This window comes from Protopterus annectens, chromosome 9.part0 (assembly GCF_019279795.1).
Source record: "Protopterus annectens isolate FY-2018-M chromosome 9.part0, PAN1.0, whole genome shotgun sequence".
Lineage (NCBI taxonomy): Eukaryota > Metazoa > Chordata > Ceratodontiformes > Protopteridae > Protopterus > Protopterus annectens.
Window position 1 is genome coordinate 969,588,771 of NC_056743.1, and position 22,203 is coordinate 969,610,973.

Sequence of the window (22,203 nt, forward strand, 5' to 3'; positions counted from 1 at the left end):
CAATGACTGAAGCTAGACACTGTGAATATCCTGGGCGCAGTAGATAAGCCAAAGGGAAGTGCATGGAGCCTGCCCTGAAGCGTAGGTATTTCCTGCAAGATTCCCTTATTGGAATGAGCAGATAAGCTTCCTTTAAGTCTAAGGTTGCCAACCAAGCATCTTTGCCTCGCAGAGGAAGCAGTTGTTGAAGTGTTAGCATTTTAAATTTTGGGATTACCAAAAAGGTGTTTAGAATAGAGCGACCCGGGATAGGACGCCAGGAGCTGTCTTTTCTGGGTACCAGGAAAAGTCTCGAGTAAAAACCTTGTCCCCTTTCTTCTGCTGGGATAGGTTGAATAGTCCTGATACTTAGAAGAGAGAGAACTTGCTGTTGAGCCTCTGCCCACTGATTAGGGGGTAGGTCTGGCCAACTGTTTGGCGTTGGTAAGCTGTGGAAGTGGAATCTGTATCCTTGGAAAACTAGATTTAAAACCCAATTGTTCTGGGTAATAAGTTCCCAGTTTTTTGCATGAAGGGCAATTTTTCCCCCTAAGGGAGCAGGAAGTTAAGCAGGGCTTGGAAGGTTTAAGGTTAAGTCATTGTGACCCTTTTCCATAAGGGGTGTCTTACTACTTCCAGCTTTGGCAGTGGGAGCCCCCCACTGCTTAGGCCTGTGAGTACCTTGAGACTGTGGCCTAGGTGGTCTGCTGTTCCTGGGTTTTGACTGAGAAGGCCTGGAAGAGACAGAAAAGGACCAATTCTTAGAAGGCCAATGTCTGCTAAATCTGGGAGGCTGTACTTGCAGGAAATCTTTAACAGTTTGCATATATTTAGCTTTTTCCTCCATATTTTTAAGTACTTCTGCTTTGTTGCCAAACAGGCAGTCTTGGTTAAGGGGCATCCAGTAATTTAGCTTTAACATGATCTGGCAAATTTTGCTCCTTAAGCCAAGCATGCCTTCCAAGTACAGACCCCGTGACAGCAGTCCTGCAAGATGCTTCTACAGAATCAAAACCACATTGAAAAGTATGCTTACCAACTTGTTCAGCAGAATGCATGAAAACCTGTAATTCTTTATTTTCAGCATAGTCAGGAATCAACATAATTTTCTGTTTAAGTAGTCCCATAATATGCTGCTGATACATTAACATATGAAACTGGCAGTTTAAGGCCCTAATGGCCAAAGTAGCAGAAGCATATACCTTCTTACCCCATCTATCCAAGGCCCTGGAATCTCTATCAGAGGGGGTAGGGTTTTTGGCAGTAGTAGCCTTAATGCCTTTAGGTCCTTGGGAAATGGTCTCGGGTCCGCAGTAGGATTCTTGAAGAGGAACTTGTTAGAGTCAGGTACTCTAACACCTGTCCTGCTTCCTGGGAGCTGGAGGTAAAGTGTCAGGGGCCAGGCTGGATTCCAGGAAGGCATCATCTACAATGTTCAGGACAGGAGGGATAGCTAAAGGCCTGTGCTGAGGGAGGAGAAATAATTCCCTAAACTTCTTTTTGGAGTCAGAGTAATCCTGGCTTTCCCAATGGAAATGCTCCCTAAGAGTGTGCAAGGTTTCACCAAAGGAAAAATCTTCTGGAGGGGAAGCAGAGGGAATGGAATCCTCTGCATCAGAATTCTCATAGGTAGATAAGGGCAAATCCTGGTAATCAGAAGAAACAGAAATATCAGAATCCTGATCAGAAGGAAAATCAGTTCTAGGTCTCTTAGAGGGAGAAGGCTGGCTTCCCCTAATTAAAGTAATAAGGTTGTCATCCATTCTTATAATTTGTTTAGGCATATGGGCCTGACAATGCGGTTTGGACGTCGGTTTTCTAGGTGTGGGTCACGTTTTAGGCCTTGAAAGAGATGGCATCGGTTTGAAATGCAAGTCAATAGGCCTGAATACACCCTCAGAAGCCGGTCCCTGCACAATGGCTCCGGTCCCAACCATGGTAGAGACATCCGCAGGTTCCACAGTCAAAGAAGCATCTCGCAGCATACCGGACTCTGAATGGGTCTCAGTAGAGGCCTGTGAATCTGAAGTAGCGGGTATCAGGGGCTGCGAAAGTGCCTCACTGAGTACTGGCAACTAGCTTAACGGAAGCGTCATCGGCAGCTTTGGACCTATGCGGTCTGTCTCTGTCTTTATCTTTACGTTTTTTCGGAATGTCGGTAGTCGGACAGCTTACCAAAGCCATTTCTGGATAGTTAAACAGAGTACCGAAATAATTTGCTGCAAAAAAGAAACCAACGATGAATAGTCCGGGGGTTAAATAAGGCACAAAACCGACAGCAAGGGACATCGTGGTCTTTGCCTAAGCAAGGAGTGCAGTGCAAATGAAAACCTTCATGAAGTACTTGCTTTCCACAGGTAATACAACTGTTAACTTTTACTGACATTGGTTAAGAGAAAGAAAAAGGATCCCCAACGGGGTACTTAGCTTTTTTGAAGACTTCGGTTCTGAAACTCGAAAACGAAATTTTCAGGAGTCGGCCGACTGGCACTTGCGAAAGTACAGTTCTGTACACTTATCATAAATGTAGATGTTCGAGTGTACTCACTGTTGCAGTCATTACATTTGGGTTATCTGCTTGCAGTAGCACTCAGTCGGCCTGATTAACAAAGTCTTGGGTCCTATGTCGGTTGCCGTTTCTTCTTCCATGACGTCAGGTGGTCAGGGTTATAAAACATGCAGCCGACGCCATTACATCAGTTTTTCTTGTCCCAGATGTCAGGTGCCCCCCTAATGGGAAGCAATTAAATCTATAAATATACAAGGTTATACCTCAAAAAAAAAGCAAATACACCAAAAAGCTTTTAAGCATTGAAAAGGAGAGAAGAGGTATAGCCAAATGAAGTCAGGGGGCTGGAGGGAGGGTAACCAGGACTGCAACAGTGAATACACTCCAACATCTACATTTACAGTAAGTGTACACAACTGTACTATGTTCTTTGTGTTTCACTGTTGCAGTCATTACATTTGGGTAGATTCCCAAAGCTAAGGATGGGAGGAGGAATTTAGATAGCATTAGGACCAGCTATAAGGCCCTGCAAAACTGCAGTGGTAAAGCCAGCTCTAGATTTAGAGAAAATTGGCAAATGGTAATGCTTGGTGAAAGTATGTACAGAACTCCAGGTAGCAGCTTCTAGGATGTCCATGGTAGGTACACCTCTGAGAAAGGCTGTAGAGGTAGAGGTAGATACAGCCCCGGTTGAGTGGGATCTGATCCCCTGTGGGATAGGTTTTCCATGGTGCTTATAGCAGAAGTGAATGCAATGGTCTATCCATTTGGAGATGGTTCGCTTTGAAATAGCCTTCCCCTCTGTCCCTGCAGCAAATGCCACCAGCAGTTGTTCAGATTTCCTTTGAGGTTTAGACCTGTCCAAGCAGAATCTAAGCTGTCTGTGCACATCTAAGGAGTGCAGTATCAGTTCCCCTTTGTTCTGTGGATTAGGAAAGAAGGTAGGCAAATGAATGGTCTGATTAAAGGCCACACTGGATACAACCTTTGGCATGAAAGAGGGATTGGTCCTGAGGGACACCCTGTCCTCATGAAAGATGATGAAAGGCTCCACTGCCATAAGGGCCTGTAATTCAGATACCCTTCTTGCTGAAGTGATGGCTGAAAGGGAAGCTGTTTTCCAACAAAGGAATTTTAAATCTGCAGTAGCAGCTGGCTCGAAAGGAGGAAGGGTGAGTTTCTCCAATACAAAGTTAAGGTCCCAAGCTTGAGTTGGAGCTCTCCTGGGTGGTTTTAAATTTTTGGCCCCTCTGAGGAACTCCTTGAGTAGTGAAAGAGAGAAGAGGGGAGGTTCTGTGTTATAATGAGCTGAAAAGTACAGTTTTGTACCTACCATAAATGTAGATGTCCGAACAGGATAGCATCTGCAGTCCTTACAAATGGGTTGTCCTGTCGTCAGGCAGCCCTTCGGTCAGCTGGATTCCAAAGTCTGGTTCTGGCCTCGGCTGGTGTCGCACTTCACCCGACGTCATAGCTGCAGTTCTTAGAGTATAAAGGCATCAGCCGACGCCATTTTCCTCAGTGTTTCTTGCCCCAGATGCCAGTTGCCCTCTTGGATAGCTAAATTTTTGGATAAATGCCAATGTTTCCAAAAAGTAGAAGGCAAACACAAAAAATAATCATGTATGTACATATATACAAACAAATACACCATAAGAGATACCCCCCAGCTAGCTATTAGGTGGGCAAATACCCTAGGAGTAACCACAGAGGGGAAGGAGAGTGGGTAATCCTGACTGCAGATGCTATCCTGTTCGGACATCTACATTTATGGTAGGTACAAAACTGTACTATGTCCTTCAAGGATGCATCTGCAGTCCTTACAAATGGGTAGAATACCATAGCCAAACTAGGGGAGGAGGAAGAAGAAATTATGGTGTAGTTAGGATCCCTTGCAAAACAGCAGTGGCAAACCCTGCTCGGGATCTAGAGTATAATGGTAAGTTATAATGCTTGGCAAATGTATGCACGGAGGTCCAAGTAGCAGCCTCTATAATGTCCTTAGTAGCCACTCCTCGTAAGAAAGCTGTGGTAGTGGCTGTAGCCCTTGTAGAATGAGGCCTTATGTTCTGTGGAATTTGCTTTCCATGGTAGGAGTAACAGAATCTAATGCAATTTCCTATCCACTTGGAGATTGTCTGTTTGGAAATTGCTTTTCCTTCCCTTCCTGTTGCATATGCTACCAGAAGCTGGTCAGATTTTCTATTGCCCTTGGTTCTGTCCAGGTAGTAGCGTAACTGTCTATGTACATCCAAGGTATGCAGCAGTCTTTCCCCCCTGTTCTGTGGATTGGGAAAGAAGGTAGGTAGGTGGATTGCCTGGTTTAAAGACACTCTGGATACCACCTTAGGCATAAATGTAGGATTAGTTCTCATGGACACTATCTTGATGGAAGATTAGGAAGGGTTGTACTGCCATTAAAGCCTGTAGTTCCGAAACCCTTCTTGCTGAGGTAATTGCCAGCAGGAAAGCAGTTTTCCAAGATAGGTGTTGAAGATCTGCTGTTGCTGCTGGTTCAAAAGGGGGAAGTGTCAATTTTTCTAGTACAAAGTTCAAGTCCCATGCTGGTAATGGTCTTTGCCCCTGTCGGTACTCCAAATGAGAAACCTTTTCCATTTTCCTGCATAGTTCCTTCTTGTTGAGGGTCTGCGGGCCTCAAGGATAATGTCTTTAACCCTTTGGGATAAATCTGGGTTAGTTGCTCTTATGTAATGTTCCAGGCAGTCAGTTGCAGAGTTTTCAGGTTTGGATGCAGGATGTTGTAGTTGCTCTGAGTTAACATCAAGGGAATCAGGGGTTGTGTCCACATTCTCCCCCGAGACATGCTCCTTAGTAATGGGTACCAATGTTGTCTTGGCCAGTCTGGAGCTATCAGAATTATCCTTGGTCGTTCCTCTTTGATTTTCAATAGTCTGCCCTTATCATCAACTGGCCTTCTTGGAGGAATGGTCTGAAATTCTGGATTGCTAGTTGTACTGCCAGCATTTCTTTTTGATTTATGTGCAGGTGCAGCTGCTCTGGAGTCCATAAGCCTTGTATGCACCTGTCCAGCATGTGGGCCCCCCAACCGAGGTCTGAGGCGTCCGCTGTGATGGTTTGGCTTGGTTGAATGCTGTGGAAGGGCAAACCTGGGTTTGACTGGCATGCCTGAGCCCACCATAGGCACTCTTGTTTCAGGCATGGAATTAGTGGTATTTCGGTTTCTAAGCTGTGCCTGTGTTGAGACCATAAATTCTTTAGGTACCACTGTAGCTTTCTCACATGCAGTCTGGCATGGGGGACCAAGATTATGCAGGATGCCATGAAGCCCAAGGCCTGCAGTACTTTCCTTGCTGTTAGTTTGTTCTGCTTTGTTAATGCCAAAAAGTAGAGAGGAAGTTGTTCTTGTTTTTCTGCAGTTAGGAATGCCATCTGTTTTACTGTGTCCAATTCTGCACCTAAGAAGGTTATTGTTTGGGATGGTATCAGTCTTGACTTTTTTATATTGACTGTGTATCCCAGGGCCTGTAGTAAGCAAATGACTCTTTGTAAGTCTTCTGTTAGCTTGTTTTTGTTGTCCGCTTGTATCAGGCAGTCGTCCAGGTATGGATAAATTTGGATTCCCTGAAGCCTGCAGTGAGCGATTACTGATGCCAGGCATTACGTGAACACTCTGGGCGCAGTAGATAAGCCAAAGGGCAATGCTGAGAATTGATAATGTTCTGATCCTGCAAGAAATCTGAGGTATCTTCTGCAATGTGGTCGTATGGGGACGTGCAGGTATGCCTCCTTGAGATCTAGAGTTACCAGCCAATACTCCATGCCCAGCATGGGAAGAAGTTGCTGTAGGGTCAGCATTTTGAATTTTGGAACGATGATGAATGTGTTTAAAGCGGACAGGTCGAGAATAGGCCTCCAATTTTTTTCTTTTCTTGGTACCAGGAAGAGTCTGGAGTAAAATCCCTTGCCTTGTTCCATAGGTGGTACCCTTTCCACAGCTCTCATCCTTGCTAATTGAGCTATTTGTTTTAGAGCTTCTGTCTTTTGATTTGGTGGTAGGTTTGGCATTCCTCTTTTTCCGGGTAAAGTGTGAAAATGAAACCTGTAGCCTTGGTCTATAGTTTGCAAGATCCACTTGTCTCTTGTGATATAGTGCCAGTTTTTTGAAAATAGTGCTAACTTTCCGCCTAAGGGTGCTGCTATTTGTTCCCTGGTAGGCGGTGTCAAAGCCAAGTCACTGTGATTGTCCTGTTGCAGTGGTAGTGGTTGTGTCTGTGCCTCGTTGGTTGTTACCTTGCCACTGGCGTCCCCCTGTAGGCACCTCCTCTGGATTGATTTCTGCCTCTTGAACGCCTATTCCTGCCTCTCTGAGTTTTAGAGGAGTCTGGAAAGGACCAATTTTTGGAAGGCCAGTTCCTGCTAAACCTTGGAGGCTGAACCTGTAAGAAATCTTTTACTGTTTGTACAGATTTTGCCTTCTCTTCCATTTTCTTCAGTACCTGTTGGGCAGGAGAACCAAATAAACTGACCTTATCCATAGGAGCATCTAATAGCTTTGCTTTAACATGATCCGCAAGACCTGCTCTTTCAACCATGCATGCCTTCTTATAACTGTGCCAGTCATGGCTGATCTAAATGAAGCCTCCAGTGCATCATAGCCACATTTTAAGGAATGGTTACTAACCTGCTGAATGTTATTCACCATTTCTAGAACATATTTCTTATCTAAAGAATCATCCGAGGACAGTTTCTTAGTTAACTGATCAAGCATAAACTCTTGGTATTGGATCATATGAAACTGACAGTTCAATGCTCTAGCTGAGAGAGTAGCAGAGGTGTATACTTTTTACCCCATCTCTAAGGACCTGGATTCCCTTTCAGAAGGGAGAGGGGTTTTAGCTGAGGTCGAAGCTACTGCCTTAGGCCCCTGGGAGATAGTCTCAGGATCTGCGAAAGGAGCCTTGTATAAATGGTGATGAGTGTCCGGGACCCTGTAGAACCTATCGGGCTTAGCAGGGGCTGGAGGTAAAGTATCAGGAGCAGTGCAAGCATCATTGAATGCATCACCCACAACGGGAAGAACTGGAGGTATAGCTAAAGGCCTATGTTGCGGTAAGTGTAAAAAGGTCCTAAGCCTTTTCCTTGAATCTGAGAAATCTTGCCCTGCCATTGGAATTGCTCTCTCATGGCATGTAAAGTTTCCCCAAAAGAAAATTCCTCTGGTGGAGAAGCAGAAGGAATCGATTCTTCAGCATCTGAATCTTCATAAGTAGAAAAAGGAGCCTCTGGATGGTCTGTATTGTCTGTATCATCAGAAGAGTCATCTGAGGACACTGGCTCAGGGGGCTCTGCTCTAGGTCTCTTTTCTGGAGGTTGAGAGGCCCTGTCTGGGTGAGATTGGGATCCCCTTATTAAAGAGATGAGATCCTCTGCCAGAGTAAGCATCTGGGAACTGGAACTGGGCCTGTGAGAGGGGGGCTTAACAGGCACAGACTTAGAAGTTTTGGCTGCTTTAGCCCTGGCAAAGGCCTTTATAGACATGGCTGCAGGAGGCCTAGCAGCACCACGTGCTGGGGTAGAAACATCCAAAGGGATGGTGTCCGATAAGTCTTGTGAAACCACAGTAGTAGGTAAAACTTCAGAGGCCGATTCAACTAGGGTAGAGGGGGCCTCGGTAGTAGTCATGGATTCGGCTGTAGATTGAACCGTTTGCTCGGTTTCGGCCGAAACAGAGACACTCGCGGTTTGCTTAACCGTGGTTTCGGCCAAAACCGCTGACCGCGAGTGCCGGTCCTTTTCTTTGCGTTTCTTAACAATTTGAGAAGTCGGAGGATCCGACGGCATTATGTACGCAAAATCTGAGCCGAAAAACTGTTCAGCAAACTCCGACCGACGTCTAAGCGTTCGTCGGTTGAAAGAAGCACAGGCTAAACAAGCTGCTACGTCGTGGTCTGGGCCTAAACAAGGTAAGCAGTAAGAGTGGAAATCTTTATGAGGTATTTGTTTCCCACAAGTTAAACAGTTATTCACTTTTTCTGACATCGGCTGAGGCAAGAAAGAGTCCCCAACGGGGTACTTAGCATTTTAGAAGTCTTCAAGTAGTATTCGGTAGTAGTAATCTCTGGATCTGACCGACCGGCACTTGCGAACAGCTTCTGCTTCGGCCACGGCAAGAAAGACTGAGGAAAATGGCGTCGGCTGATGCCTTTATACCCGAAGAACTGCAGCTATGACGTCGGGTGAAGTGCGACACCAGCCGAGGCCAGACCCAGACTTTGGAATCCGGCCGACCGAAGGGCTGCCTGACGACAGGACAACCCATTTGTAAGGACTGCAGATGCATCCTTGAAGGACATTGGCTGAGGTGTGAATTTTTATTGAGGAAAAAGACAGGCCCTTGTGAAGCATCTCAGTTAAGTATTGTAAAATCTGAGGTAAATTGGACACTGCTGTGCTCATCCCTTGAGATTGGTTCCAGGTACAGAGTCCTTTCCATTCTTCAGCATAAGATTTTCTAGTACTAGACCTCCTTGCCTCTAAAATGACATCCATCACTGGTTTACTGAGGGATGGTAAAGGAGAGCTTAGGTAATTAGCCAGGCTGCTAGGTTCAGTGTTTGAAGCTGGGGGTGCAGAATCTGGTTCTCCTGCTGAGACAACAGGGTAGGAGTCTGAGCCAGGTGCCATGGGGCCAGCAGTAACACACTGCGCAGGAGGGGGTACCAGTGTTGGCGTGGCCAGGCTGGTGCAATCAAAATTATCCTGGGTTTGTCTTGTTTGATCTTTAGTAGTACTTTGGAGAGCAGATGCAGAGGAGGAAAGGCATAAACTGAAGGAAAGAGCATCCACTTTCCAAGCTTGTCTGTGGGGAGTCCTTGCACAAAATTTTTCCAATTGATAGTTCTGGGGGAGGCAAACAGGTCAATATCTGGGCTCCCCCATTTGCTTGTCAACATGATGAAAATCCTTGGTTCCAGTTTCCACTCGTGTGGGTACAGGAGGGTTCTGCTTAGTCCCTCTGCCAGTGTATTTAGTTTTCCTGGCAGGAATTGAGCTTGTAGATGTACTTGGCAGCTCAAGGCTGTGTTCCACAATACCATGGCTAGTGTGCAGAGGGGGTAAGAATGTGTACCCCCTGCTTGGTATGTACCACACAACAGTGGTGTTGTACGTCTTTACCATTAATTGTCCTGGAAGAATGTGGTCCTTGAAGGCTGTCAGAGCATTCTGTACAGCTAACATTTCTTTATGATTGATGTGAAGGTGCATTTGAATTGGGTGCCATTTGCCCTGAATGCACTTCCCTGCCAGGTGCGCCCCGCATGCATAGTCTGATGGGTCTGTTAGGGTTTGGGTGACAGGGGGTAGTGTGAATGGTAGTCCCTTGTTTTGGTGGCAGGCCTCTGCCCACCAAAGGAACTCTAGGCGAAGACAAAGAATGATAGGAATCATTGCTTCTAGGTCCTGAGAATGTTGACACCATAGGCTTTTTAGATACCACTGTAGTTTCCTCATATGCAGTCTTGCATATGGAATTAGGAGAATGCAGGAAGCCATGAACCCCAAGGCTTGTAGTATTTGCCTTGTAGATAGCAGGGTTTTTGTGACCACTTGTTTGAAGTAGGTTGTCAAGTGAATTTGTTTCTCTGGCGTGAGGAAAGCCATCTGGGAAGTTATATTCAAGCTTGCTCCCAGGAATATAATTTGTTGACAGGGTACCAGGTGTGATTTATTTTCGTTTATGGTATACCCCAGACAAGTTAGCACCCTCTGTACAAAAGCCAGATGATTCAAAAGTATGTCCTGGTTTTCTGCCTGAATTAGACAACCGTCCAGGTATTGGTATATTTGAATATTTCTTTGCCTGCAAAATGCAATGACTGGAGCTAGGCACTTTGTGAATACCCTGGGCGCAGTAGATAAGCCAAAGGGCAGTGCAGAGAACTGATAGTGTGTTGTAGCCTGCTTTGAAGCGTAGGAATCTTCTGTAAGATTCCCTGATAGGGATGTGCAGGTATGCTTCCTTTAAATTTAGTATTGCCAACCAGGCATCCTTGCTTAGCATAGGAAGCAACTGGTGAAGAGTCAGCATCTTGAATTTTGGAATCACCAAAAAGGAGTTTAGAGTAGGAAGGTCCAAGATAGGATGCCATGAATGGTCTTTTCTGGGTACCAGGAAAAAATCTAGAGTAGAAACCTTGTTCCTTTTTCTCTTTAGGTACCAAATGAATAGCCCCTATGCTTGAGAGAGAGAGAGTACTTGCTTTTGGGCCTCTGCCCACTGCTATGGAGGTAGACCCAGCCAACCGCTTAGAGTTGGTGACGTGTGGAAGTGAAATCTGTATCCTTGGGACACTATATTTAAAACCAGTTTGGTCCTGGGTAACGAGTCCCCAGTTCTTTACAAGAAGTGCAATCTTTCCCCCCAAAGGGGCAGTCAGTTGAGAAGTGCTTGGAAGTTTTAAAAAGAAGTCATTGAGACAGTTTAGCATAGGGGGGAGTTTTATTACTCCCAAATTTGGAAGTGGAGGCCACCCACTGTTTAGTCCTATGCGTCCCCCAGGACTGAAGCCTGGGTGCACTGCTGGATCTGGGTTTGGACTGAGAAGGTCTGGAAAAGGCAAGAAAGGACCAATTCTTAGAAGGCCAAAGCCTACTAAATCTTGGAGGTTGTACTTGTAAAATGTCTTTAACAGTTTGCATAGATTTAGCTTTTTCCTCCATCTTTTTAAGAACTTCTTCTGCCTTGTTGCCAAACAGGTGGCCCTGATTTAAGGGGAGCATCCAGTAATTTTGCTTTAACATGATCTGGCAAGGATTGCTCCTTAAACCAAGCATGCCTTTTAAGTACAGACCCAGTTACCACAGCCCTGCAAGATGCCTCTAGTGAATCAAAACCACATTGCAATGCATGTTTACCAACTTGTTCAGCAGAATGCATAAAAAATCATGTAAATCCTTATTTTCAGCACAATCAGGAATCATCATTTTCTGTTTAAGCAATCCTATAATATGCAGCTGATACTTGAACATATGAAGCTGGCAAATCAAGGCCCTAATGGCCAAAGTTACAGAAGTGTATACCTTCTTACCCCATCTATCCAGTGGCCTGGAGTATTTATCAGAGGGGGTAGGATTTTTGGCAGTAGTAGCTTTAATGCCCTTGGGACCCTGTGAAATGGTTTCAGGATCTGCAGTAGGATTTTTGAAAAGGAACTTGTGAGAGTTGGGAACCCTGTAATATCTATCAGGTTTTCGGGAAGCAGGAGGTAGAGAGTCAGGGGCCATGCTAGATTTCGAAAAGGCATCATCAACAATGTCCAGTACAGGAGGTATAGCTAAAGGCATGTGCTGGGGCAGGAGTAAGAAATCCCTAAGCCTCTTTTTAGAATCTGAGAAATCCAGACTTTCCCACTGAAAAAGCTCCCTGACAGTATGCAAGGTTTCACCAAAAGAGAAATCCTCTGGGGGGAAAGCAGAGGGAGCAGAGTCCTCGGCATCAGAATCCACATAGGTAGATGAGGGTAAATCCTGGTCATCAGAGGAAATAGAAATTTCAGAATCCTGGTCAGAAGTATCATAAGCAAACTCAGTCCAAGATCTCTTAAAGGGGGAAAGGCTGGCTTCCCCTGATTAAAGTAATTAGGTCTTCAGTCATTCTTATCATTTGTTCATTAAGCATAGAGGCCTGACCATGCAGTCTGGGCGACAAGTTTTCTAGGCATGGTTCAAGTTTTAGGCCTAGAAGAAGATGATGGCGCTGGTTTAATATGCAAGTCAGTAGGCCTGAATACACCCTCAGAAGCCGGTGCCTGCACAACGGGCTCCGGACCATCCAAGGTAGAGACATACGCAGGCTCTACAGTTGAAGCATTTCACGGCATACCGGACTCCGAATGGGTGTCAGTAGAGGCCTGCGAATCTGAAGTAGCGGGTATCAGGGGCTGCAAAAGCGCCTCACTGAGTACCGGTGAACTGGGCAGCCTGTGTCTGTCTTTAGCTATGAGTTTTTTCAGAATGTCTGTAGTCGGATGGCTTACTGAAGACATATCAGGATAATTGAACTGAGCACCAAAAAATTTTAAAGCGCAAATATACCGACGATGGATAGTTTGTGGTTTAAATAAGGCACAAAACAGACAATGAGGTACGTTGTGGTCAGGGCCTAGGCAAGGAATACAGTACGAATGAAAATCTTTATGAGGTATTTGCTTTCCACAAGAAATGCAATTATTTACATTTACTGACATCGGTTTAGAGCAAGAAAAAGTTTCCCCTTAGTTGAAGACTTCGGTTCTGAAACTCGAAAACGAAAATTTCAGGAGTCGACTGCACTGCAAGAAAGACTGATGTAATGATGTCGGCTGCATGTTTTATACCCCTGACGACCTGACGTCACGGAAGGAGACACATCAACTAACGTAGGACCCAAGACTTTGTTAATCAGGCTGACTGAGGGCTACTGCAAACAGATAACCCAAATGTAATGACTGCAACACTGAAACACGAACAACTTCTGCTTCTGCTTTGGGCACTGTGCGGCAAAAAAGACTGATGTAATGGCGTCAGCTGAATGTTTTATACCCCTGACGACCTGACGTCATGGAAGAAGAGACAGCATCCGACGCAGGACCCAAGACTTTGATATTCAGCGCCGCTGAGGGCTACCTGCAGGCAGACAACCCAAATGTAATGACTGCAAAAGTGAAACACGAAGAACATCCAGGACTGCAACAGTGAATACAGTCAACATCTACATTTATGGTAAGTGTACACAACTGTATTATGCTCTTCGTGTTTCACTGTTGCAGTCATCACATTTGGGTTGATTCCTAAAGCTAAGGAAGAGTGGAGGAAATTAGAAGACATTAGGGCCAGCTATGATGCCCTGCAAGACTGCAGTGGCAACACCAGCTCTGGATTTAGAAAAAATAGGCATGTGGTAATGCTTGGTGAAGGTATGTACAAAGCTCCAGGTAGCAGCTTCTAGGATGTCCCTTGTAGGGGACTCCTCTGAGAAAGGCTGTAGAGGTAGATGCAGCCCTGGTGGTATGTGATCTTATCCCCTGTGGGGTAGGTATTCCATGGTGCTTGTAGCAGAAATGAATGCAACGGCTATCCATTTAGAAATGGTTTGCTTTGAAATGGCCTTCCCCTCTGCCCCTGCAGCAAAGCCAACTAGCAACTGTTGAGTTTTTCTGTGAGGCTTAGTCCTGTCCAAATAAAATCTAAGTTGTCTGTGCATGTCCAGAGAGTGCAGTATTTGTTCTCCTTTGTTTTTTGGATTAGGGAAAAAAGTAGGCAAATGAATGGACTGATTTAGGATAACACTAAACACCACCTTGGGCATAAAGGAAGGGTTGGATCCTAAGGGAAATCCTGTCTGCATGGAAGATAATGAAGGGTTCCCACTGCCATGAGGGCCTGTAATTCAGACACTCTTCTTGCTGAAGTGATGGCTAGAAGGAAGGCTGTTTTCCAAGAAAGGAATTTCAACTCTACAGTTGCAGCTGGCTCAAATGGAAGGAGAGTGAGCTTTTCCAATACAAAGTTTATGTTCCAGGCTGGAGTAGGGGCTCGCATGGCATGGAGGGTCTTAAATTTTTGGCCCCTCTAAGGAATTGCTTTAGCAGGGGGTGAGAGAAGAGGGGTGGCTCAGTATTATAATGTGCTGAAATGGCAGAGGCATGAATTTTAATTGACGAGAAGGATAGGCCCTTGTGGAGAATTTCTGTTAAGTACTGAAGAACATAAGGTAAGCTGGGCACCGTTGTGCCCATCCCCTGAGTCTGGCTCCAGGAAAAGTATCTTTTCCACTTTTCAGCATAGGATTTTCTAGTACTAGGCCTCCTTGCCTCCAAAATGACATCTAGCACCTGCTTACTGAGGGATGCTATTGGAGAGCTCAAGGAATTAGCCAGGCTACAAGGTTCAGGGTTTGAAGCTGAGGGTGCAGAATCTGGCCCGCCTGCTGGGACAGCAGGGAAGGAGTCTGAGGCAGGTGCCATGGTTCCAGCTGTGTCATACTGCACAAGAAGGGGTACCAGTGCTGGCATGGCCAGTCTGTTGCAATCAGTACTGGCCTTGGCTTGTCCTGTTTGATCTTTTGCAGAACCCTCGAGAGGAGAGGCAAAGGGGGAAAGGCATAAACTGAGAGGCTTTCCCAGGTAAAGGACAAGGCATCCACTTTCCAAGCTTGACTGTGGGAAGTCCTTGTGCAGAATTTGTCCAGTTGGTAGTTCTGACGGGAGGCAAACAGGTCTACCTCTGGAGTCTCCCCATTTGCTCCTCAAGAGGTTGAATATTTTTGGTTCCAGTTTCCACTCATGTGGGTCCATGAGATTTCTGCTTAGGTCATCTGCCAATGAATTTAGCTTGCCTGGCAGGAATTGAGTTTGTAGGTTCACTTGGTAGCTCAAGGCTGTGTTCCACAGAGCCATGGCTAGTCTGCAGAGAGGGTACGAGTGGGATCCCCCCTGCTTGTTTATGTACCACATAACTGTGGTGTTGTCTGCCTTTACCAATAGTTGTCCTGGAAGAATGCAGTCTTTAAAGGCCATCAGGGAATTCTGTACAGCTAACATTTCTTTTTGGTTGATATGCAGGTGCATCTGTCTCGGGTTCCATTTGCCCTGAATGCACTGCCCTGCCAAGTGAGCCCCCCATGCATAGTCTGATGCATCTTCTGTTAGGATTTGGGCGGCAGGGGTAGAGTGAAAGGGAGCCCCTAGTTGTGGTAGCAGGACTTTGCCCACCAAAGGAATTCTGTCTTTATACAAGGAATGATAGAAATCATTAATTCCAGGTCCTGAGAATGTTGACACCATAGGCTTTTTAGATACCATTGTACTTTCCTCATATGCAGTCTTGCATATGGAATTAGTAGAATGCAAGAGGCCATGAACCCCAGGGCTTGCAGAATTTTCCTTGCAGATAGCTGGGCCTTTGTGGTCAATAGTTTGAAGTAAGTTGTCAAACTTGTTTCTCTGGAGTGAGGAAAGCCATCTGGGAAGTTGTGTTCAAGCTTGCTCCCAGGAATACAATCTGCTGGCAGGGTACTAGGTGAGATTTCTTTTCGTTTATGGTGCACTCCAGTGAGGTTAGAAGTTTCTTTACGAATGCCAGATGTTTTTAATAGCAAGTCTTGGCTTTCTGCCTGAATCAGACAATCGTCCAAGTATGGGTATATTTGAATATTTCTCTGCCTGCAAAATGCAATGGCTGGAGATAGACACGTGAATACCCTGGGCGCAGTAGATAAGCCAAGGGGAAGTGCAGAGAAGTGATAGTGCATGGAGCCTGCCCTGAAGCGTATGTATTTCCTGCAAGATTCCCTTATTGGAATGTGCAGGTAAGCTTCCTTTAAGTCTAAGGTTGCCAACCAGGCATCTTTGCCTAGCATAGGAAGCAGCTGTTGAAGTGTTAGCATTTTGAATTTTGGGATTACCAGAAAGGTGTTTTGAACAGAGAGGTCCAGGATAGGACGCCAGGAGCTGTCTTTTCTGGGTACCAGGAAAAGTCTTGACTAAAAACCTTGTCCCCTTTCTTCTGCTGGGACAGGTTGATTAGCCTTGATACTTAGAAAAGAGAACCTGCTGCTGGGCCTCCGCCAACTGATTTGGGGGTAGGTCTGGCCAACCGTTTGGGGTTAGGTAGGGTGTGGAAGTGGAATCTGTAACCTTGGGAAACTATATTCAAAACCCATTTGTCCTGGGTAATGAGTTCCCAGTTTTTTGCATGCAGGGCAAGCTTTCCTCCTAAGGGAGCAGGCAGTTGAGCAGGGCTTGGAAGGGTTAAGGTTAAGTCATTGTGCCATTTTTTCGTAGGGGGGGGTGACTTACTACTCCCTGCTTTGGCAGTGGGAGCCCCCCACTGCTTAGGTCTGTGCGTAGCCTGAGACTGTAACCTAAGTGGTCTGCTGTTCCTGGGTTTGGACTGAGAAGGCCTGGAAAAGACTGGAAAGGACCAATTCTTTGAAGGCTAATGCCTACTAAATCTGGGAGGCTGTACTTGTAGGAAATCTTTAACAGTTTGCATAGATTTAGCTTTTTCCTCCATCCTTTTGAGGACTACTTCTGCTTTGCTGCCAAACAGGCAGTCTTGGTTTAAGGGAGCATCCAGTAATTTAGCTTTAACATTATCTGGCAAGTTTTGCTCGTTAAGCCAAGCATGCCTTCTAAGTACAGACCCAGTGACAGCAGCCCTGCAAGATGCTTCTAAAGAGTCAAAACCACATTGCAAAGTATGTTTACCAACTTGTTCTGCAGAACGCATTAAATCCTGTAATTCTCTGTTTAGCACAGTCAGGAATCAACATAATTTTCTGTTTAAGTAGTCCCATAATATGCTGCTGGTACTTTAACATATGAAACTGGCAATTTATAGCCCTAATGGCCAAAGTAGCAGAAGTGTATACCATCTTACCCTATCTGTCCAAGGCTCTAGAATCTCTATCAGAAGGGGTAGGATTTTTGGCAGCAGTAGCCTTAATGCCTTTCGGTCCTTGGGAAATGGTCTCTGGATCCACAGGAGGATTCTTGAAGAGGAACTTGTGAGAATCAGATACTCTAATATCTGTCAGGTTTTCTGGGGGCTGGAGGTGAAGTGTCTGGTGAAAGGCTAGATTCAAAGAAAGCATCATCTACAATGTCCATAAGAAGAAGGATAGCTAAAGGTCTGTGTTGATGGAGTAAGAATTCCCTAAGCCTCTTTTTGGAGTCAGAGTTATCCTGGCTTTCCCAGCAGAAATGCTCCCCAAGAGTGTGCAAGGTTTCACCAAAATAACAATCTTCTGGAGGGGAAGCAGAGGGAATGGAATCCTCTACATCAGAATCCTCACAGGTAGATAAGGGCAAATCATAGTAATCAGAAGGAACAGAAATATCAGATTCTTGACCAAAAGAATCAAAAAGAAAATCAAATCTAGGTCTCTTAAATGGGGAAGGCTGGCTTCCCCTAATTAAGGTAATAAGGTATTCAGTCATTATAAGCATTTGGTTTTTTAGGCATATGGGCCTGATCATGCGGTTTGGACGTCGGTTTTCTAGATGTGGTGCGAGTCTTAGGCCTGGATGAAGAAGATGGCGTCAATTTAAAATGCAAGTCTGTAGGCCTGAATTCACCCTCCAAAGTCGGTGCCTATACAGCGGCTCTGGACCCATCCAAGGTAGCGACATCTGCAGGTTCCATAATCGAAGAAGCATTTCGCGGCATACCGGAATCCGAATGGGTCTCATTAGAGGCCTGTGAATCTGAAGTAGTGGGTATCAAGGGCTGCAAAAGCACCTCACTGAGTACTGGTGGACTGGCGACTAGCTTAACGGAAGCGTCGTCGGCAGTTTTGGACCTGTGTGGCTTGTGTCTGTCTTTACCCTTACGTTTTTTCGGAAGATCAGTAGTCGGATGGCTTAACAAAGCCATTTTGGAGTACGGATACCAAGTACCAAAATAATTTGCTGCAAAAATAGCCCAATGACAAATAGTTCGGGGTTGAACAAAGCACAAAACCGACAGAGAGGGACGTTGTGGTCTGGGCCTAAGCAAGGGATGCAGTACAAATGAAAATCTTTGAGGTACTTGCTTTCCACAGGTAAGACAATTGTTAACTTTTACTGTGAAAATTACATTTACATATTTTTTTTTTGTTTTAAACCTTCTGTAGCAGTTCTGGATCAAAGTTAGGGGAATATACAAAGAGATCATGTAAACACAACTAAAAAAGTGCTAGCTAAGACCACTTTCTTCTGCAAAATATCAGAGTAGAACATTATGGCGAGTTAAACGAAAAGCAGACAGTTCTATTCTTGCAAAATCCCACCTTCATGTTAGGATGAGGAAAGTGCATTTGTCTAGTTACCATTCAGGAAACCAAGATTCATCAGCTTACAGTGTAGCACTGTTCTCCTGATCTACAATTTAAAGGCTTGGAGAGAGGGTTATTTGCATGGCAATTTCCAAATAATCAAAACTAATCTGCAGAGAAAGTACAGTTGTGTACACTTACATAAATGTAGATGTTCGACTGTATTCACTGTTGCAGTCATCACATTTGGGTTAGCTGCCTGCAGGTAGCCCTCAGCTTGCCTGAACACCAGAGTCTTGGGATTTCTGCGTCGGATGCTGTCGCCCCTTCTAGGACGTCAGGTCATCAGGGGTATAAAACATGCAGCAGACGCCATTACATCAGTCTTTCTTGCCCCAGGATGTCAGGTGTCCCCAAAATAGGAAGCAATTATATGGTATGGAACACCCCCAGCAAAAAGCAAATACACATGGTATAAAATATAGAAAACCAAAAAGGATCAGTAAAAACAAAGACAAGTCAGGGGGTTGGAGGGAGGGTAACCAGGACTGCAACAGTGAATACACTCGAACACCTACATTTATGATAAGTGTACACAACTGTATTATGTTCTTCGTGTTTTCACTGTTGCAGTTATCACATTTGGGTTGATTCCAAATCATAAGGAACGGTGGAGGTAGTTGGGAAGCATTAGAGCTGGCAATCAGGCCCAGTAAGACTGCTGTGGCAAATCCAGCTCTGGATTTAGAAAAGATAGGCAAGTGGTAATGCTTGATGAAAGTGTGTACAGAGCTCCAGGCTGCAGCTTCCAGGATGTCCCTGGTAGGGACTCCCCTGAGAAGTGCTGTAGAGGTAGATGTAGCCCTAGTGGAATGTGTTCTGATCCCCTGTGGGGTAGGTTTCCCATGGTGTTTGTAGCAGAAATGGATGCAGTGTGCTATCCATTTAGAAATGGTTTGCTTTGAAAAAGCCTTGCGCTCTGACCCTGCAGCAAAGCTGACTAGCAGCTGGTCAGATTTTCTGAGAGGCTTAAGTCCAGTCCAGACAGAACCTAAGCTGCTGGTGAACATCTAAGGAATGCAGCATCCTTTCCCTTTTATTCTGACGATTAGGGTAAAAAGTTGGCAAATGAATGGACTGGTTTAAAAGCCACACTAGACACCACCTTGGGCATAAAAGATGGCTTAAGTTCTGCAGGAAACCCTGTCCACATGGAAGATAATGAAAGGTTCCACTGTCATAAGGACCTGCAGTTCAGACACTCTTCTTTCTGAAGTGATGGCTAGAAGTAAGGCTGTTTTCCATGAGAGGAATATTAACTCTGCTGTAGCAGCAGGCTCAAAGGGCGGAAGCGTGAGTTTTTTCAATACAAAGTTAAGGTCCCAGGCTGGAGTGGGAGCTCTCCTGGGAATGGGGGGGAGGTCTTAAATTTCTGGCTCCTCTCAGAAACTGTTTTTCCAGAGGATGAGAGAAGAGGGGTGGCTCAGTATTATAATGAGCTGAGATGGCATAGGCATGAATCTTAATTGAAGAGAAGAATAGGCCCTTGTGGAGCATTTCTGTTAAGTAATCTAGTATATGAGGTAAGCTGAGCACAATTGTGTCCATTCCCCGAGACTGGCTCCAGAAACAGTACCTTTTCCATTTTTCCGAATAGAATTTTCTAGTACTAGGCCACCTTGCCTCAAGAATGACATCAAGCACCTGCTTACTGAAGGTTACTGGTGATGAATTCAGGGGATTAGCCAGGCTGCAAGGTTCAGGGTCTGTAGCTGAGGGTGTAGAATCTGGCCCGCCTGCTGGGACAGCAGGGAAGGAGTCTGAGGAAGGTGCCATGGCTTTACCACCGTCAGACTGAGCAAAATAGAGCACCAGTGCTGGTGTGGCCAGTCTGCTGCAATCAGGATTGTCCTTGGCTTGTCCTATTTAATCTTTAGCAGAACCTTCAAGAGGAGAGGCAGAGGGGAAAAGGGACAGACAGAGGCTTTCCCAGGTAAAGGACAGGGCACCCACATTCCAAGCTTGGCTGTGGGGAGTTCTGGTGCAGGCTAGTCTGCAGAGTTGGTAGGAATAGGCTCCCCCTTGCTTGTTTATGTACCACATAACTTTGGTGTTGTCTGTCTTTACCAATAGTTGTCCTGGAAGTATAAGGCTTTTGAAGGCTGTCAGAGCATTCTGTACAGCTAACATTTATTTTTGATCGATATGAAAGTGCATCAGCTTTGGGTTCCATTTGCCCTGAATGCAATGCTCTGCCATGTGAGCCCCCCATGCATAGTCTGATGTGTCTGTTGTTAGGGTTTGGGCAGCAGGGGGTAGAGTGAGAAAGAGTCCCTTATTGTGGTTGCAGGCTTTTGCCCACCAAAGGAACTCTGTCCTTAGGCAAAGAATGATAGGAATCATAGGAATCATTGTTTACAGGTCCTGAGAATGTTGACACCATCGACTTTTTAGTTACCACTGAAGTTTCCTCACATGCAGTCTTGCATATGGAATTAACAGAATGCAAGAGGCCATGGAACCCCAGGGCTTGCAGTATGTTTCTTGCATATAGCTAAGTTTTGGTGGCCAGTAGATTGAAGTAGTTTGTCAAATAAATTTGTTTCTCTGGAGTGACGAATACCATCTGGGAAGTTGTGTTCAAGCTTGCTCCCAGGAATACAATCTGTTGGCTGGGTACTAGCTGTGATTTCTTTCCGATGATGGTGTAACCCCAGTGAAGTTAGAAGTCTCTTTACAAATGCCAGGTGCTGTAATAGCAAGTCCTGACTTTCTGCCTGAATCAGATAATCGTCCAAGTATGGTAAATCTGAATACTTCTCTGCCTGCAAAATGCAATGGCTGGAGCTAGGAAAGTACAGTTTTGTACCTACCATAAATGTAGATGTCCGATAGGTATGCATCTGCAGTCCTAACATATGGGTTGTCCTGCCTCAGGCAGCCCTTCGGTCGGCCGGATTCCAAAGTCTGGGTCTGGCCTCGGCTGATGTCGCACTTCACCCGACGTCATAGCTGCTGGGGTATAAAGGCATCAGCCGACGCCATTTTCCTCAGTGTTTCTTGCCCCAGATGCCAGTAAGTACCCTAGGAATACCACAGAGGGGAAGGAGGGTGGGTAATCCTGACTGCAGATGCATACCTATCGGACATCTACATTTATGGTAGGTACAAAACTGTACTACGTCCTTCAAGGATGCATCTGCAGTCCTAACATATGGGTAGAATACCATAGCCAAACTGGGGGAGGAGGCACTAAGATAAAGATGGTGTAGTTAAGATCCCTTGCAAAACAGCAGTTGCAAAACCTGCTCGGGATCTGGAGTATAAAGGAAGATTATAATGCTTGGCAAATGTATGCACGGAGCTCCAAGTAGCAGCTTCTAAAATGTCTTTGGTAGCCACTCCTCGTAGGAAAGCTGTAGTGGTGGCTGTAGCTCTTGTGGAGTGAGGCCTGATATTGTCAGGAGTTGTCTTTCCATGAAAAGAGTAGCAAAATCTAATGCAATTTCCTATCCATTTTGAGATAGTCTGTTTTGAAATTGCTTTTCCTTGCACTCCTGTTGCATATGCTACCAGAAGCTGGTCAGTTTTTCTGTTGGTCTTAGTTCTGTCCAGATAGTAGCGTAATTGTCTGTGCACATCCAAGGTATGTAGAAGTCTTTTCCCCCCTGTTCTGTGGGTTGGGGAAGAATGTAGGTAAATGAATCGCTTGGTTCAATGATACCCTGGACACCACTTTTGGCATAAAAGTAGGATTAGTTCTCAGAGACACTCTATCCTGATGGAAGATAAGAAAAGGCTGTACTGCCATTAATGCCTGTAACTCAGATACCCTTCTTGCTGAAGTGATTGCTAGCAGGAAAGCAGTTTTCCAAGATAAGAACTGTAAGTCTGCTGCTGCTGCTGGTTCAAAAGGGGGGAGTGTTAATTTTTC

At 45.3% G+C, this 22,203-nt stretch overlaps 1 protein-coding gene across 1 annotated transcript in view; it reads right to left on the reverse strand.

The window, feature by feature from the left end:
- Positions 1-22,203, reverse strand: part of ANKRD52 (ankyrin repeat domain 52) — a gene marked incomplete in the record, with an annotated part of 2,835,210 nt that overhangs the window by 1,108,624 nt on the left and 1,704,383 nt on the right.